The 18,448-nt window shown below is 36.8% G+C and overlaps 1 protein-coding gene across 1 annotated transcript in view; it reads right to left on the bottom strand.

Annotated features, from left to right (window-relative positions):
- The window catches only part of LOC126213607 (ankyrin-3-like), a 294,242-nt gene that overhangs the window by 85,340 nt on the left and 190,454 nt on the right, over nt 1-18,448 (bottom strand). The window lies entirely within an intron of this gene.

Below are 18,448 nucleotides of genomic sequence, written 5' to 3'. Positions count from 1 at the left end.
GATGAGTGGGAAACATAAAATTGTCTTTGTTTCTCATGTTATACGTGTTATTGAAACAGTTTTTCTCAAATAACTCTAAATTGCTGTGTAGAAAGATGATAATATCATAGATGTATAAGGAGGGAACTGTTAATAACTGTTGTTTTTCAAATAGTGGGTGACATGATGTCCTTCGATGGGCAGTACACATTTTCCTTATTATTCTTTTCTGTAACTTTAGTATGTGTAATATATTGCTTGAATGATGATACTAATCTATTATTTTATAATAAAATGGTGTTGTGTGGTCCCATCTAACTTTCTAACAATGAAAAATAGACAATCATAAACAAATTAAGTCAGAGATGCAGAAGTAATACAAGTGGACTCACACTTCACATAAATTTTGTGGAAACTCATGAAGGTAATGCCCCTCTTTTGGTTTTCTACACTTCACTTCACATATCTGTCTTTGCAGCTTCAAAAGTATGCATTATTTCCTCTTGCACCAACAAAAGCATCCAATATTACAGGCAAGCTCCAGGTTAAGGCTGTAATGTCCTTTTTCAGGAGTGCCTCCCACAGGTCTTGCGGCATTCTGAATAGTGCTGACATGCACTTCTCCCCGTGTGGTACAGTATATGCTCAACAGGATTCAAATCAGGGCTCAGAGTAGGCCAAGCCGTAGCATGAACCTCCAATTCACCCAAGCACTCTTGCACAATTCTTGCTTGTGCTCTGTCTCTAATGACCTCGTTGTTGACGGGACGTTAAACACTAATCTCCTCCTCCTCCCACAATTCTTGCAATATATGGACATGCACTGTCATGCATTAGTGTAACAACAAGACTGAACAATAAAGTGGAAGGCACGAAATGCTCCAAAACGTTTTTCTCTGCATACAGATATGCTGTAAGGCTCCCTTCCTCCCTGGATGAGAACGTGCAGCGAGAACACGTATTCCCAGGCCTTCTACAACAGTCTCTTTACTGTCAGGTTATTGCAGGCCAATTTGTGACTCATTGGTGAGCAACACTTTCTCCCATTTTTATATTCTCCAGCAACGATATTCCCTTACAAAATGTAGTTGAGCTGTGTGATGTTCTCTTCTAAGTTCTGGACTGGTAACAGATCTTCTAGACTGAAGATTGGCATTTTCCAGCCTTCTTCAGATTGCTCCCTCACTAACATTGACCTCCTGAACTTGGTGGTGTTGATTTTGCTCTTCAGTAGTGATGGTGTGAAAAAGCTGTAAGTTGTAAGTTGTCACGTCTTGCTGATGTAGTTCTTCTGGAGGCATATACTGGTTTCCTTGCATAGTCCCCAATTTCCCTGTACTTTCTTATGGTTCTGGAAATTGTGGAAGGTGTAGTTCACTACATTTTTGCAATGTAATGCATGCTGCAACCAAATTCCATCAAAGCAACAGCTTTTGCAACCTCTTCATGGCTAATGTATGTTTACTCCAGAAAGCTGATTACAATAATCACAGAAAAATCACACAAACATATGTGATTGAAATGTGAACAATAGAATATACAACAATAAGTGCTAAAAGTGCGAGAAAACATTACTGCCTCACTTCCAGTGATGTGTTTTACAGGTTGTGGGACACCCCTCTCCATCAAGACAAATATTTTAGAATTTCATCACCAGAATAAAGATTGTAGTCCCAGACTGCTGTTGGGAGCAGTGCAACAGAGGATGTGGACTGATAGAATTTAGAATATGGCTATTCAGTAGTCACTCCATGCTGTATGATTGATATGAATAAACACAAGACTTCTTTTCTGAATGATTACACGTTTCCTACACATAATGAATAAGAATGGATATTATAAATTAGTAATAAAATAGATGCATCTTCCCTGTTAGATCACACAATGAATAATGATACAATGAATAATCAAATTAAACATGTGGACTGGATGATTGATCCGAAAAAAAACACTTAAATAACTCAAAATGAAATTGTTAACATTACAGTCTGAATTCTGTGAACATAATCATTGTACAATTGTCTTACACAAAACATAGTTTTTTAGAAACGGGCATTACACAAGGGGGAAAAAATTAAGGCTAATGCAGTAAACAATCAGCACTTCATTGTTTGCTTGAAATGAAATGCCAGTAACATAACAATAACATACTTCACCCAAAACCTTAGGATAAAGAGCTACACTCCAATCAAACAGATAATTACACATCACTTATTACGTGTTGCATTTTTCCTGCCAGTCAGTGTATAAATTCTGAAAGCAGTTTACAATACACAACTGTTAGTCATCCAGCTCTACAATGAAAACTTCAGCTTCCCATATAACATATGTTCAGTCCTGGAATATAAATAATTAGACAAAGAACAGGAGTGGCTAAAGGGAGTGTGTTTTTCTTTTGAATTGTAGGGCTTTCCGTTTCGTTAAATGGGAGCATATTGGGTACATTTGCACCAGAGTACGTAACTCCACTCTGAACTGTAGACAAAGAGGCACTTTATATGAAAATAAGGTCTTTCTTGCTTGTCTAAAACTACTTACTAAGAGTCTAGGTGAAATTCTGTCTTACACAATTTTCTGTGAACTCATTGTTTACCTGTTCGGCTATCATTTGAGTTGTATCTTTTACGGCTGAGTTTGGACTCTTGATTATTACATTTATATCACCAACAAAAAGTTTTTGAACTACCCTTTAAAATCACTGGAAGATATTTCTGTACATTAAGAACAAGAGTGGATCAGAACCAATGTTATGTTGCTCCATTCTGATGTTAGCTTCATTTCTGTGACACAGTGTGTAACACTCTACTTTGTATCCAAAGGAAAGTTTGTCTCACCTCATTCTCATAAGAAGATACCTCTCATTTTCAGGTGTGGGCATCCTTTTAAACCTGCCCAACCAATTCCTATTTCCTCCTTGAGGAAAGAACTTAAGAGATCTGAAAGTTAGGACAAAGTTATGTACTTTTATGTAGGTCTAACTGCAGTACTCTTGAAGACAAGAAGTGGCCATATTTTACAGCTCTCTGCTTTCTGTTATGAAGGAAAGACTCCATCCAAGCATGAAGACTGCCATAATACATGAGTTTGCCAAGTAGAATTTTATGATTACATGAAGAGGATGGATATGTCAGTCTATGAACTTGACTATTGCATGTTTTGTTTAAAAACTTTTAAGATCACAATATCTTTGTCATTATCATGTTAACATCATTAAGGAAATGTTACTCACAGTCATATTTACAATACATGTATGTGAAACACAGCACAAACAGCACTGTTGTGTATGACAGGGGTACAGTCATCACGCTCAACCACACTATTGAAGTGAAATAGCAGCCAGACTAACTGGTACTGCCTGTGTGGCATTTCCTTATGGATTTCAAAACTGTAATGACAAAGAGTCTTAGTTATTCCCTCGATTTAGACACTGCATGGTTGTATTCTGATTTGAAGATGACTATTTAAGTGGTTTAAACTGGTAATCAGTGTTCTCTAGATTATAATCTTGGTGAAACACAGGTTTCTAATACAATCTTCAACAATCAAGTAGAATTTTCTTGTCCACTCATTCAGACTCTGTCACATCCATATAATATGCCACCAATAGTGTAATTTTTCTAGTTTAGGTCTGCCAAGATTTAATTTGTTAGGTGTTGTATGGCTTTTTCTGTACAAGAAAATTTATGAAAGCCACATTAAGACACAGGTAACAATATCTGCTAAGATAAATGAGACAGAATAGTGTCAGAGGCCACTTCCTCAAAATTTTTTTGAGAAACTGGACAGAATGAAATGGTTCTGTAATTGTAGCTGCTTTACTTATCTCAAATTTTACAGGTGGTGTTACTACATCGTATTTAAATCTTCCACAAAATGTGCCCTGAGTCATAGACTAATAAACGGTAATTTAGGGGTAGTCCCATCAAGTCAGCAAAAGATCTTAATATACTGTTAGAAATACCACCAAAGCGAGCAGTATCACTATTTTCTTGCGATCTGATGAACCAGTGCCTGAAAAAGCAGTCTGTTTGTATTTATTTGCTTATTAGTGGTGCAATGTTTGTTGTCACTGTAAGTAATAATTAAATCTGATGTCATTTGTTTTCAGTACATTGTCACTTCTTCCACAGCTATTTTCTGGAGACTATACTACATTTGCATTGTTATTTTTGTTTGTTTCTTGCTTAATAATAGAGGGAAGACTTTAAAAGGTTACAACACAACAAAAAACATAAAGACTGCATACAGTGCCTTTGAAAGCACTTTGAAACAATATGAAAATGGCTGTAAGATGTATAAAAAGAATGTCAAACAAAGCTTTCGGCCAAACAGGCCTTCATCAGAATTGGACAAAACACACACACACACACACACACACACACACACACACACACACACACGCACGCACACATGCTAATGCAGCTAACACAAACTGAGCACCGTCTCTGGTCGTGTGTGTGTGTGTGTGTGTGTGTGTGTGTGAGCTTTGTCTTTTGTTGTGCATGTCTGCGTCTTTGTGGTACCTATGTGAGTAATAAGTGGGACTGTAGTATATTCCTTGACTGTTCAGGTAATACTGCCTCCTGAAATGGTGTAAGTAGGTTTCCACAGGAGAATAGGTGTCTATAGTCTCTGTCTCCTTTCTCCCAAGAATGCTAGTCATACAAGGTATGCAGGAGACTTTCGCTGAAGTTTGTAAAATAGGAGAGAGATACTGACTGAATTGAAGCTGTGGGGACAGGTCATTGTTCAGTCAGTAACGGCACTGCAGGCTAAAGGTAAAAAGTTCCAGATTCGAATCCCAGTTCAGCACACAGTTTTAATCTTCCAGGAAGTTTGAAGTTGGAGTACAGCTTGTTCACAATAAGAAGCCTACTAGTAGTGGAGAAATTGAGCATGAGTTGCTTGACATTGCCCAGCTTTTTGCTTATTCCAGTTGCTGGCAATGTTTGCCAGCAAACATGCTGTGTGTGGTAGAACTTGGTAGTAAAGATATGTTTACAGTTTACTGCACTGTACAGTGTTTATGTGACAATTCAAATTTTATTATGAGTAAGTGCACCATCCTTTGGCCCATCACAGGATTTTGTCTATTTCATCACAAACTATATAAAAAACTGAAACCTATTGCTTCTACTTTTGCAGAAATACAAAATGCAGGTAATGTTACTGCTGTGAGGAGAGTCAATGCTACTTCCCATGACACCACTCCTCTCCTGCAGCAGTACACCTGTGTCAACTTACTTCTCTGCTGCAGTGTTCTTAAGCCTGTCTTCCAGTGCTGAAAACACACACTTTTACAGCATGTTACCTTGCTGGATGGTTCATGAGCTTTTCATTACTCCTGCTGTAAAACCTGTCCTACACACTTCCAGCAGCATTACAGGTTAAGATCTTCTTATCGAAGGGACAGCCATTTACAAGATGATTCATGATACACAAGCATTTTGTGTTTCTTGACAACAGTTACTGTGCCAGTGTGGGTGAGTGAATCAAATGATTTAAAAATGCAGGATACTGAAACACAATGGCTGAAACGGGACGCCAGCATTCCCCAGCCTGTCCTCCTCCCTCAGAGGTGGGAAAAAAAGAAAAAAAATCACAGTCCAAAACACACTCTTGCAGAACACTCTCTGCAGCATAAAAGTAACGATATTGATGCTTGTTTCGTCAAGCAAATGTCTTGGATTGTTCCTTCCAGCAACAGTACTTCGTAACTACATAACTAAAACTTTGCTCTACAGCCAAGTCTTGGTTCTCAATACCCAAATTATGCTAGTCATTGGTTTTGTTTCCTACTTCCTTTTCACTTTTTTCATCTATCCCTGTCTTCTTCATTTCTGTCAAATCAAGTACACTGCATTTGACTTCTTTTTATACTCCCCAATCTATCTGTTTCACATTCATTTATTTATTCAGTCAGTCCGTTATTACTTCCATCATTCTTTTCTTTCATATCTGTGGTTTCTATTCTTATCTCATCTTTTCTTTGGTTAAATTCTCTCCTACACTGTGCGTTTCTTACTTTGTTTTCTCTGATTCTGTCTTCCTTTGTGTGTAGTATTCTCATATTCTTAGTCTCACTTCCATTACCTCTCATTTGCTAATTATCTGTAGGTCAGTTGCAGCTTTTGGTTTTCAGGTCTCTTCCTTTTTTGACATTTCACTGCTAACTTCCCTTTCATCTTGTGTAACTAAGTTTCCTTTGATCTAGTGTCACTTTCGCTATCTCATTTCTCAAACAAGTAACTTCTTACTCACAACCATGCAAGATTCACATTTAATAGCAACTGTGAAGAAATCATATCTCATAAATATATTACATTAATTTATTCTTCTGTCACTGCTTGGTAGGTCAACTAATGGTCTTGCAATAAGCTGAAAATCTGTTACTGTAACAAAATAAATTAGTGCTGTATACCATTCACAATTTTGTGTTTTCCATTTATCAGGGTGTACACATGGACAAGGAAAAAAATTCCCGGATTTCTTGGTTGAAAATACACTTTCTCCTGGGTGAAAATACATTTTTTCCCCCTGTTATGTGACAGTACACTTTTCCTTGGCACTGTAAAACTTATCAGTCTTTTGAATGTTTATGGTTTTATACGCCGACGTAGAATTTACCGGCACTTTAGAAAGTGAAACTCAGGGAGGGGAAAACACATTTTGGAAAGATCTTTGATGTGCAGTAGCAACATGTACGCTGCATACTTTTCGCATTACAAAGATATAAATTCGAATTCCACCAAACACCGCATGTTACTTTCCAAGGCATTGAAATCGAGATTGCGACGTGCTTTTAAGCCAGTCATGTGAACCCGCCAGCTGATGACAGCATAGGACACGTGATGTAGTGAGCCAATAGCAAGATCACTCTTAAGTAGCGCGAACACACAAATAAGAAAAGTTGATGGCTTAAATTAATATACATAGAGTTGCTACAAGAAAAACATAATAGTCTCGAAGATTAATAAGCTGCAAGACAAGCTATGCTTCCACATATAATGTTGATCTTTTTTGCGCGTGTTACACTTTATGATATATCACACAAATGTGCCAGTAAAATTTTTAATAACGATGTAAGTGTCGGATCTTCTGGGCTCAAAATTCTTCTAGATGGTCGTCCTCAAAGGGTTGATTTTTAATTGAGAGTCAAACGCTCTGTGATTTAAGAAATTCATCGTACATTCTTGCATATAGTTCATCTTGTATAAAAGGAAATTTACTTTGAAAGTAACGCTTTTCAAACCACAATGTTTTCCTGTGACGTGTTAGAAACTGATTCATTTCAGCAGTTGCCAGAGAGCACCAGATAACAGGCGCCACCGCTCTTGCGCAGCTACGATGACACAGGAAGCCCATATGTTCATACGTGTAAAACATTAAAAGATCTTGCACTATGTCACAAAAGAAACAAGACAACAGAGGGCACTTAAAGTTAATCGGAATTCGTGAACCATACTAAAATGCATAATTGGGCTTAAAGTGTACATTTGTATGTCCAGATTTGGATGTAAATTTTCTTGAGTACCAGTACTGTATTATCTCATGTTTGGTTCTTTATTATGGCATAATGCCATGCGAGCTAGAAGATGGAAAACGTGGACTTGAAATGCAGCAAACAGTTGAAACTAGCCAACAGTGTGAAATTAAACACTTCGTTTCAAATAAATGGACTGACTCAGCGCAAAAGATTAATAAAAGCCAAATCTCTTTAGCAAAGCGACAAAAATAACTGCATTGTTCTCCAAGGTGATTAATGCTTGATTGTCAGAAAGGTGGAAATAAAACCTGAAAATAATAACATATTTTAGCCTTCCGTAATTATGCAAATGAACGTATTTCAATTCATTTGATAGCTCCTGGCCACAGAAATCCATCTTGTTTTCATTTGATGTGAGAGTAATAAATGAAGAGGAAACAGCAAAATCATTAAACGTAAACGCAGGTCACATGGAGTTGTGACCCATCTCCCCACCACAACTCAGACTGCTCTGTGCATCAGCCCTGGATCTATGATATTTCCGAACCGGGGCAATATTAGATAGAGGCGCCTAGTCACAACCATAGCCAGAAGCGGGAGAAGATACTACCCATACGCTACTCAATGGCACATGCACAAGAGCCCGCCCGCAACTGCTCAAACGAATCTAATGTCAACAGCTGTCACATCACGCTCATCGGAGGCAATTTGTCATTATGAATCATTGCACAGTCTTTCTAAAGCCTTTGACACACTTTGCTGTTGGCAGACGCTTGTATAAGCACTATGTTTTGTTGTTGTATATGGCAGATTTCCTTGGGGACTTAAGTTTTATTTTCGTTTTCTCTTCCTCTTGTTAATGTTTTGTTGCTGCAATATTATCCTGCAGATGCTGGATACAGTAATATCCTTTGTTGGAGTATTGGTTCTTACGAGTCAGAAACACAAAAATTTAACTGAAAGCTAAAACAATGAAACATTCCCGGAATTCTAAAAAATTCCCAGCTTTTTCCCAGTTTTCTCCCGGATGAAAAAATTCCCGGGTTTTTCCCGGATGTCCCGGTTGTCCCGGTTCGTAGACACCCTGTTTATGTACCTCCTCAAAACTTGCACTTATCAATTTTAGTACCTAAGGGTGTGTGTCAACTTCTGTGAGATCCATCTACATATACACACACCATACAGATATTTATCTTTGGACCAACAAGAATAATGATCACAGCAACCAAAATATAATTTTATAAGTTGGTGGACTTCCACAATGGGAATCACTTACAATAAAGGCTTTCTGGGTGTAGAGCTGTGTCATGTTGTAAAAAAGCTATCGCTGAATAGATAAAACGTGTTTTGGCTTTGGTTACTCCGTCGTCTGGAGATACTTCACTACAACTGTGGCTGAAATGTTGGTTTTATCCAATTAGTGACAGTTATTTTACAATATGATGTGGTTCTAAAGCCAGAAAAATTTTCTGTTAAAAGAAACATAAAGTATGTCCATACAGATGGAAAGCTATTCAGTATGTGGTGTTCTCTGTTTAGCTGCAGTACTGATTAGTGCTGCTACAAAAACCAGCTTATGCTAACAAAAGACAGTTAATTCTTTGTTTACTGGGTATGAAGAGGCTGAGAGTGGGATGGAGGGAGACACTGACTTTTTTCTGTGTTAACCTAATGCCTAATAACAATCATCTACACATGTAAACAATTATTTGTCTGAAAAATGAGAGAGCAAAAAATAAATGTTACTGACTTTGAGACTCTGATTAAGTTGCTGATGATGTTGTGTTGATGATGAACAATGAAGAACACTTTCACTTAGGCAGTTATGTAAATAAACAAAACAGTTGCTATTGATCAGCAGACAATCCACAAGAAGGCACTGTTAGCGTAACAGTGAATGCTACACATTATATTTCAATGCTACGCAGTCTCATGTGGCTGCAACTGGAGACTATAGGGATGAATGTGGCAGATGTGATTCCAAAAAGATGGAGCCACAGCTCACATGGCTAATGATTCTACGGTAGTTGTTCAAGAAGTGTTTCCCCAAAACTTGATTTCAAGTTTTGGTGATGCTCACTATCCAGCATGCTTGTCAGATTTGTTGGCTTGCGACTTCTTCTTATGGAGTTACCTAAAAAGTAAAGTGTACTGCAACCAACTTCATACACTCAGTGACCTGAAAGTTGCAATATGCCAAGAAATTGCTGCTGTTTCACATGACATGTTATCGAAAGTGACGGCGAATTTTGAAGGCAGACTTTTAATGTGTATTCACAAAGAAGGCTGCTATCTGCCTGACGTTCTCTTTAATATGTGAAATAGTGCCAATTTATAAATTGGATACATTACCAACTGTAGTGATGTGAGTACATTTTGTATGTTATCAAAACAGAACCAATTATACTAGTTTGAAATCCACACATTCTTCTTGCACCACCCTTTACAAGTAAATATTTTGGAAGGATGTGAGAGTTCAAATGTCCACTATATCTCTGTAAATGCTTAAAGAATGTAATGACTATGAAGTCCAAAAACAAAATAGGTGTTTTTTCTTTACTATTTACACTTAAGACCACTCAATATTAGTATTAAAAAGAACTGTGTCCTATGATCCAAAACCAAATAACAAATTACCTGACAAATTATTTATGTAGTGATACAAGTAGTGAACATCCACCATATCACAATCAGTAAGAATTGACAAATGTAAAGTACACAGAGCTACTCTGTTCTTTATCTAGAAAGAATAATTTAACTCAAAAATAAAAAAGGACAATTCAAAATAGTTACTTATTATTGAATAAATCACAGGGGCTTCATATTAAGAATACACAACAATAAACAGTTCAACAACCAACATATTTTGTTCTCTGACTGAGTAAACAAGTTGCTTCTACAATTACAATAATTTCTTATTTTATTTAATTTGGTTTAAAACTATGTTACAAAGGCCAAGAAATATAGAGAAATGAATACATAAGAGCACAAATTCAGGAACAATTCTACAGGAAAATCTGTGTGAACATTCTTCAGAATATGCATAAATTACAGACTAAAAATTGTGTGTTAAATTTTGAGATGGAAAGGTCTTTTAGGAAGATTTCAATTCTGCCATCTTCCACTTGCCCAGTACACATCACATCACATTGTTCTCTTATTATATGCTCACCTGTGATGTTCTCTGTTTCTCATTTTCTCCCACTTCTTATCTTTCCCCATCTGATTATTGTCAAACTCTTCCTCCTGACTGGAACTTCTTTACTAACACTCACACAAGTTATCTGGGCTAGATGACCTTCCACAAGTTAGTTCAGTATCTTATCTGCTCTGCCAAAAAGTGTTTACATTTCAAAATCCCACTTGTTCACCTCTTCTAAGTGTGAGCTATGTATTGCTTTCATTATACTAGTTAAGTGACATATGACTGCAGAGAAATAAGACAGTTGTCTCCTTTTGAACTGATGAAACTGCTAATGAGTCATACCTTCAATATATTGATACACTTAAGAAAACTAAAACTAGACAATAACTAATTATGCAATAAAGAGAATGAGCTGCTGCTTCAGCATATAAAGATTGCTGTAAGTTTGGCTTCTAAGTTTTTAATGAAAGAAAAATATCACGCAAGAGCACTGCATGGAATGAAAGGTTTCCACACTGGTTATAACTAGTTCAGTTCATTTATGTCTATAAGAAATGTCTGACGGTGCACAATCATTGATGTACTGAATTCAAATTTTGGAGCTGCAATGCTCATACTATTTTGAGAAATGTCTTAGATGTAAGTAAGTTTTGCTACTTATATGCCCAGTATTTGGCACTACTTCCATCTTAATGTAAAGTTACTAAAAAGTGCAAAGCAATAAACATCAACATCAGCCAATAAGAGCTGTCAATCACTTTTAGTCAAAATGAACTAGTATAGACAATTCACATCAAACACAATGGTTTTTTCACTTCACATTATACAACAGCTTTCACAATATTTGATAACTATAGTGATTGAGGGGAAAAAAAAGTGAAGCATCGAAAAGGATAGAAGAAAACAAAACTTCACACGTTGAGAGGGTATGTATTGTTAGTTCAGTGATTATGCTATTGAATCAAATTTATAAAGAACTTGGCAGTATTAGCCTAGTTACCAGTATTGCATTGCACTCACTCTGGCCAGGGTGCACCCACTGTTTCAGCTGTGAAGTGTATTATAAATCCATTGTATTCTCTCCAGGGGCAAGCTGGCCCACAACTGTTGTATCTGATCCTTAACTTCCAGGATGGAGTTGAAGTCAGAGGACAGATCTAGGAATCTTGCTGGCCACATGAGTACCTCAACATCACACAGATAATTCATAGAGACTAGTACCATGAGTGGATGGTCATTGTACTGTTACAAATGGCATCACAGTACTGTCATGTGAGCGGTAACATGTGATGGTTCAGGATGTCTGTGACCTACTGATGTGTCAGCAGAGTTCACTTACTCACTACCAGCTGTCACCTGAAGTCATACACAATACCTCCCCCCACCATGATGTCAGGAGCAACACTACTGTGTCTCTCCTAAACATTGGAAGACTGAGATATCTCTCCATTTTGCTGTCATACTTGCCCACAATGGTCATCCGAGTAGCACAGAACCACAATTCGTTGCTGGACACACTGCAACACCATTCATCAGCAGTCCATGATTCCGAGCCATAACATTATTTCAAATGTAGCCATTTGTGTTGTGTTGTTAATAGCAACCTATGCCCAGGACAGTAATGACTGCTAGTCTCCAAACAATGGAGTGGGATGATCCTGTCAAAGGGAGTCCATTACTTGTTCTTGGATGGGAGCTGCAGATGTGAAGGGGTAAGGATGCGCTTTGTGCACAATATGGCAATCTCCCCATGTAGAGGTCAGACATGGTCAACTGGAACCTTAACAATGAGTATGCTTGTCCTCACATTCCCATGCTGTACATCAGGCCACTGCCACATCCAAATGCCTTACAAACCTAGTCACTGCAAGACTCAACCAGGTGGCCGAATGGAGACCCACAATGAGGCCCCATTCAAATTCTGTCAGATGCTGATAAAGCTGTCTCACATGACTATGTAGCATCTCTGAGTTCTTTAAAATGACTGCTCAACATCAGATTGTGTTCATGCCTCTGCTATACTCTACCAGACTTGATAACAACACTGAACACAAACAAAACTAATACACTCTGGTTGCCATTCTACCTCTCTCACAGATATGCAATTCTAATTATTTAGATACCCATTGATGACATCTAGGTGAAATATGACTTGTGAGATGAATTTGCCCTGTTTCCAAGACAAGGAAGTAAATGTGTGATATGCACTGAACAAGAAGAAGACTGTCATTTTTAAAATTCTGTAATGATTTCCATAAACAGAAAAAATATGTCCCAAGATCCACATACAATAAAAATTTTAGTTCTGTGAGTTAACAACTTTTCAAGCAAGATGTTATACGTGTTAAAAATGACTGTTATCACACAGCAAACAAAGAAAAGAAAACCAAATATGTTCCACTGTTAGAAAACACATGGTCACATTCATGACAACATTAAAAATTAGTGTAGCCTATCATGCAGTCACTTTCTGAATTAGAACATGGAACATTAATTGTATGAAGCAATACACAAAAAAGAGCCACATGAGATGTACCCATAAAATAATGGCATTCTCTGAATATAGTCATTAGAGGCTACTGTTTCACTGCTTCTACATTAAACGAACTGGTACACCAATAGACTGTTTCTCCAAATGATGACTTGCAGAACTGAGTAATATAAGAAATATCATATATCAGCAGTTGGTATGCAATTACCCTAAAGACATAACCACAGAGAATATTTGAGCTTCAGCACCTTACAGAGACAAACTGAAAACTAGCAATTGGAGAATTCAGAAAAAACATCAAATCTCAAATAACACAATCCAATTTCTTTTTAGGTCACAGTACTATATTTATTTCAAAATTGACTGCAAAACCACTGGGTAGCTGTCACCCCAAACACAAAAGAACACACACACAGAGATAGAGAGAGAGAGAGAGAGAGAGAGAGAGAGAGAGAGAGAGAGAGAGAGAGTCCAACAAATGGAATTCTCCTACTGACAACAATGAGTACTACTAGAAATATGATTCCTGTTGATCCAATGTGAGTTTAATAGTGTAAGTACAAAAATATTAGTTGACTGGAGGATCCAATCAAGAAATATATTTAATTCCCCCCTCATTATGTCCGAAATGACTGAATATCATTATGAACAATAAGCATTAAGAACTATGACATTCAAGTTTCATATTAAGAGTTATTTGCAATTGTGATTTTCAAGAACACATTACATAACATTGTGTAACACTGATGTAAACAAGTACTTGTCCTGTCAGATGAGAAATCTGCAACATGAAAACTTTTAATAGTATGCAGTACAGATGGGGATATGTATATTGAATGGTATTGAATATTCAGTACATGGTGGATACAAGTGAACATCCAAAAGGACAGATAATTCTGAAAATTTGAAACAGTAGTAAGTATTACACATGTTCTTTGTGTACTTAAAGAATTCCAATCATAACAATGAGCAATTGTACAAAAAGCCTCAAATGAAAACAATTAGCTAACACTACATGTAAATGACTAATAATCACTTAATCCATTAAGCCACCAGGCTTAAAGTTTAAAACTATGTACACTTAAGGAAAACCATGGAGGAAAAGGTAAAAACATCATAGACAGTGACATAATACACTACTGGCAATCAAACTGAAAAAGAATTAAAGAAGAAATTGAAAATAACTAAGCATAATAGGGTTTTCACTTAATTGTAGACTGGCATGAAACATATTCAAATTATCTAATGGTGCTCAGATGAACATATTTCAGGATTGACTGACACAAATTGGGGTTTATAAGAATTTGTTCGGAAGGAAAAGTAAATGGATGCATGAACGAACAGAAAATAATAAATTAGTAGAGGAAGACAACTACTAGTATTAAAGACATACCAACTTAAGCGTCATCCCTAATCTGATTGTTTTCTGTATTTCTGAACACCCTAGAGTCAAAAGTATACTGACAGCATTTAATATTAACATAGTTTTATACTTCATTTCCATTATTTGATAGGCACATCTCATTTAAAATTTTGCATTTTTTCAGTGTTCTTAATTTAATAAATAAATTTTATAAAAATTATCATTATGTATCTATCTGCATTTACTATTGCAGCCACACCACAGAATCAATTACAAAAATTACTCAATAATAAGCATGAAATAAACTAATAATGAAATTATTATATGTATGTGCTATGAACTTATGAGACATCCACAATGTGTTAACAGCACTTTTTCATTAGTCACAGTATATAACACTTACCTACTGAGAGAAATGGCATATTGTTTAAAAGACTGGGCTTGTATTCGGGAGAAGTGGGATTCCCTGCCCCCATAAGAGTCAATGCAATTTAATTTTCTATTACTTCCCTCAATCACTTCAAGTACATAAAGGTATAACTTTCCCTATGTACCTCCTTGTGAGCAAATGCTGTCTCTTATGACATCAACTACAACACAAAGATGTTGAAACTAAATTTATTTCCAATATTTTTCCCCCACTCTCAAAGCCTCTCCCCTTTTTTCTTGCACTTTTCTCAGTCATACACCTTCATTACCTTTTGCTGCCCCTAAAAACTAATTATAATATAAATACACTTGAAGCTTCTCACATTAGCTTGGACAAGGTGATTGATGAATTACACAAGGCATTACTCATTGCAATCACTGTTGTAATTCAAGGTTTACCAATACACTCGAGTGGAGACATAAGACCTACCAGTGTAGTTAAGCCTCCTCTAATGTCAGAAATTAGTCTACAAAAATGATAAATCAAAATTAGGATTTCTGCAAATTAGCTGGTGAGCACATAAGAGGAAGCTGATCTTTCTTGTGTTACTTTGGGAAAAAGAATTTAGTTGTAGAATGAAAGGCTTTTATGAAACAAAGAGGAAGATTAGTTATGGGGGACTGAGTTGCTCCATGAACTCAACTGAGTAGCCAGCATCTATATATGTCCATATGATATTCATGTGTACAGACTATAATTGTGAACAATGTGCAGCAAGAAATTAACACAGTGATGGGGAGTATACACACAAAACTAGTATCACCATCATATTTATCATCATCATCTACAGTTTACAGACCCTGGCTGGGTCTGTTTACAATATAAGCCTCTCCATCTTTTCCTCTCCTCCCACAACATTTATATCTGTACTCTGTCCCAGGCTTCTCTTCTCTTCATCACATATTCCTTCAGTTCAACCATCATTTTGTCTCTCACTCATTCCCTAGGTCTCTTGCCCCCTATTGTCATTTCATGAGCCTATCTCAGTACGCTGCCAACTCCCATTCTTTTGACATGTTCATAGCATATTAATCTTGTCTTTTCTATGAGCTTCTCTTTCACTATTTCTCTCCTAATCTCATTCCTTACTCTATCTATTATAATAACTCCTATTCCATTTCTCTGACATTTCTTATCACAGGCTTCTATGCCGTTCACCTGCCTTTTCTTCATTACCCATATTTTTATGCACACATAAGCACTGGAGCATAATATTCCTGGTATGACATTTGCTTATTTTTTGATGGTACATCTTTGCTCCAGACAAGACCTCTTACAATCTGCAGTAATCCATGGGCTTGCATTCCCCTTTTACTGATACTCTTCTCATTTCTCCTGTCTTCTATTACACTCCCCAGGCACTAGAAACCTTCCACTTTCCACTTTCTTTAGTACTTGTCCTCTAACACTGATATCTGTTACTATTCAACTCTTATTTCTCATTGTTACCATCATTGCACATTTCTTTGCAATAAATTTTAGACTATACTATCCCAACACTTTCCACCACACACACCAGTAATTTGTCTGCAAACACCATATAACAAGTATGATAAAAGATATGTCACAAATAAAAACATCAGACACAGAAATGCGTAAGTGTCAACAATGTGGGAAAGAAGAGCAGAATATAAATGTGAATTGAGAAACAGAGTTGTTTCATAATAATGACATGATATTTGAGAGACATTGCCACAAATGAAAATATGTTTTTCTGTCGCTAATGTTATAACTGAAGGCTGGAGCAATAACTACTGACATTTCTTCTATTAACTTGCTTGGACAGCCAAGGTCATTGAATCACCCACTGCCAGGACACAGTGAGGTACATCAGCCCTGGATTGGATCTGCCTTGTAGATTAATGACAGGAGTCACTGAGCCAGACAGCCTTCCTGTGGTTTTTAGGCAGTTTTTCACACCCATCTAGATAAACAGCCAGCTTGTTCCCATTTCCTAAACCAGACACAATATGCAACAGCACCTTGTAAAACAACATCACATTTGACCATGTGATTACAGTAGACACAGACAGATGGGAAAAACAGATTCCTCCCCAAGAGAGGAGGGTATGTTTAGTTCACTGTGTAACGTGGAGAAGAACCATATCAGTCCCAGCTGTGCAGCCACGCATTTGCTGGATGACTGGCACCAGAAAGTAAGTATTTCTTCTTTTAAATTTTCAAAGATTTTATATCCTGTGTAACTAAACCATAAGAAAAAGAGAAAGAAAGAGAGAGAGAGAGAGAGAGAGAGAGAGAGAGAGAGAGATGGCCTTGTTGATGGAAGATATTCATGGTTAGTTCAAGTGGTGTAACTGAAATCAATAAACATTTCCTATCTCATCTCTATCAAGTGTGTGCAGCTGCTCAGTGACCTTCTAGTTGATAACACTCCTTTCTCTGTTCATTCTGGTTTCTGTTCCTGGTGTGCATTTCCTTAATTTATTCCTTCACTTACATCCTTCTGAAAAGTTAATTCTCTTTCAAGTGATGATTGCTGTTCCCATCTTTGCATCATCCCATCAATTTTTACAATTTACTGCAACTTCTACAGCCAAATTACTCAATTCTTGATGCATTTGTACCTTCCTTCAGTGGCTGTCCTTTAGTGTGATTTTGCACAGGCATCATCCCTTCTGCTCTGTTTACAATATATAATTATTTTATCCATGATTGTTTTAAGACATTGTAGGTATTTTTCTACATATTGCTAATTAAAAAACTGCAACTAGCCATAGCTTTTGAATGAATGATTTGTTTCATTGTAACTAGTTTCGAGCCTAGCCCCATCTTCAGATGGCAGTGAGGATGGTTCAGCATGTTATCCATCAATGAAGCAGATCTCTATGTCGTACTGTATAAAGCAAAACTTTTGCTCAAGACAAAAATATAAGATTTGCACGAGAAATGATTGCTGCTGTCTGACAATGGGAGTAGGTCTTACACAAGTTACGGTGAAATAAATCATTCATTCAGAAAGTGTGACTGGGTGCTGATTTTCTTCAGGGTTATTTACAAAATATATTTGTTTTAAATTTCTTCTGTTTACTTCATTTTCTATTTACCTGTGTTGCAGCACATTTCCATTTTGCAGCTGACCTTTTCACATTTTGCTACAGCCAGAGTTTCAGTTTCATACTGTTCTCTGAACGAGTTTATATAATTTGACATTCGTTTCCTTTAATCTGAGGCCAATTTTTGAGACATGTACATTTTTCCCAGTATTATCCTACAGTGTGAGAGTGTCACAGAAAGACTAAAAAAACTGTAATAAAAGTTACACCAGAGAGACGCTGTGCTTCGCATAAAGGCTTATTTTCAAAATACTGTGAGTTCATGTTTCAAGACAAGCCAACAAATGTATTACTTACTTCCACAAACATCTCATGTAAAATTCATAAAGATAAGATGAGATAAATATTGCCTAATACGGAAATATACTCGTTCACACTGAGTGGAATACAAAAGATGAAACAGCAATGCTAGTGCATTATGTGCCTTCGAGGCCTATGGAATACAGACACAGATGTAGATCTGTGCTTTATTACACATTC

This window comes from Schistocerca nitens, chromosome 1, assembly GCF_023898315.1.
Source record: "Schistocerca nitens isolate TAMUIC-IGC-003100 chromosome 1, iqSchNite1.1, whole genome shotgun sequence".
In the NCBI taxonomy this organism is placed as follows: Eukaryota; Metazoa; Arthropoda; class Insecta; order Orthoptera; family Acrididae; genus Schistocerca; species Schistocerca nitens.
The sequence above is the reverse complement of the archived record's forward strand: the minus strand, read 5'-3'. Positions and strand labels throughout refer to the sequence as shown.